This window comes from Ciconia boyciana, chromosome 4 (assembly GCF_034638445.1).
Source record: "Ciconia boyciana chromosome 4, ASM3463844v1, whole genome shotgun sequence".
NCBI classification, from domain to species: domain Eukaryota; kingdom Metazoa; phylum Chordata; class Aves; order Ciconiiformes; family Ciconiidae; genus Ciconia; species Ciconia boyciana.
This window is the reverse complement of record NC_132937.1, coordinates 1,325,098-1,326,800: the sequence shown is the minus strand read 5'-3', so window position 1 is coordinate 1,326,800 and position 1,703 is coordinate 1,325,098. Positions and strand designations below refer to the sequence as shown.

The following is a 1,703-nucleotide window of genomic DNA, read 5'->3' as shown; positions in this document are numbered from 1 at the left end:
TGCAAATCCCATTTAATGTCTAGAAATCTAGAAACTCCCTGCTCTATTTCTGCAATAAAGTGTGGTCCGTTATCAGAGAATATACCTTCTGGAACACCGAATCTGGGGATAATTTCTTTCAATACAATTGTAATCAATTCCCTAGCCTTGTTAGTGCGAGAGCATGGTCTCAGCAGTGAGCTAAGTCGTGGCACAAGCACCTGGTGCTTGTGTCTGACTCACAGCCACCTAATGTGCAGGGTAGGATATTCTGGGTTGTAGTCCTTGGAGTCACCAGGAAAATTCCTGGTAATTTGGGACCTTTGAAAGATCCCATATGTGACTTTAAAGAAGAAACCCCTCTAAGTTGTTTCTTCTAAATATGTTAGAGTTTTTCTACCTGAAGTATGACAAATTTTTATTATTTTGTAGCTTCTATGTACTAGATCGAAAACAGTTGGGTTTTTTAGGTGACAGTGCTGCAAGGTATTTGTTCTCATACACTCAAGTGTTGGTTTTGAAATTGTGTATAACTTTTAGAAGAGGAAGAATTTTACTTAACATTTAAGTTTAGTTTGGGGTGGGTGGGTTTCAGTGTGTGTGCTTTGTTTGATGCAGTCAGCAAGTATCAAAGATTCCATCTACTTGTGTTCTGGCTTTTTGTTAGTAACTTACAAGTTTTGTTAGGATACTCTCAGGACTCCAAGGTGTTTCTTTTTCTTTTCCAAATTTTTAATTACTGAGTTAGTATTTGTCTCTGGAAGGCTTGCTTTCGATTTTTACTCTGTTTAGGAACTAATTAAGTCTTTGGATATTGCATAGCTCTAAGTAGATCACTAATAGTTTCTGCTTTTGAAATATGCATGTGACTTATGGTTAGTACAAAATAACATAGTGATTCATGGTATTGTAATGAATATCTGCTAATTTATCAAACAGATTTTTGCTAATATATTTTCATGCACTTCTGTTTTAGTGGAGTAGAAGCTAAGCAGCCTAACTCTGCCATCAGGAAATGTGTCAGAGTCCAGCTGATCAAGAATGGCAAAAAAATAACAGCTTTTGTTCCCAATGATGGTTGCCTGAACTTCATTGAGGTGAATAATTTTCAAGAAACAACCTATAGGAAGCTGTGTATGAAAGTAAAGAAGCACATAATTGACAGAATCAGGTGATGGCTAGGCAAGGGTTCATGGCATTCTGAACCCTGTATATCTTAATGCTGTATCTGCAGAAGCAGATGAGAAATGCCAGAGGTGGTTTTGTACTTTTCACTTGCTAAGGTAAGCTGGTCCTCAGCAGTACTCCTGCAAGCTAAATGACACCTCGGCTTATGTTTCCCTTCTCCAAAATACTGAAGGGGATAATCCATAATTCATGTATATCTATCAATAGACTTCAGTATTTACTGTCTTTCCACCCTTTCCTTAGAAAGTCTGTGATGTGGCTCAAATTTAATGTAAACTAGTTTAGAATTATGTACAGGTTTAATGATTATAGCTCTGTATTTGCACTGTCTTTCATTCTAGGAAAATGATGAAGTTCTGGTTGCTGGTTTTGGTCGGAAGGGTCATGCTGTTGGTGACATTCCTGGAGTTCGCTTCAAGGTTGTCAAAGTAGCCAATGTTTCTCTGTTGGCCTTATACAAGGGCAAGAAGGAGAGACCAAGATCATAAATTGATGTGCCAAGAATATAAATAAAATTTGTAATTGGAAAAACTCTT

At 37.3% G+C, this 1,703-nt stretch overlaps 1 long non-coding RNA gene across 1 annotated transcript; it reads left to right on the top strand.

Annotated features, from left to right (window-relative positions):
* The first annotated feature begins 612 nt into the window (after positions 1-612).
* Positions 613-1,703, top strand: LOC140651227 (uncharacterized). The gene is made up of 2 exons (XR_012042312.1): positions 613-1,076; positions 1,509-1,703. It is a non-coding gene; the product is annotated as an uncharacterized lncRNA (long non-coding RNA).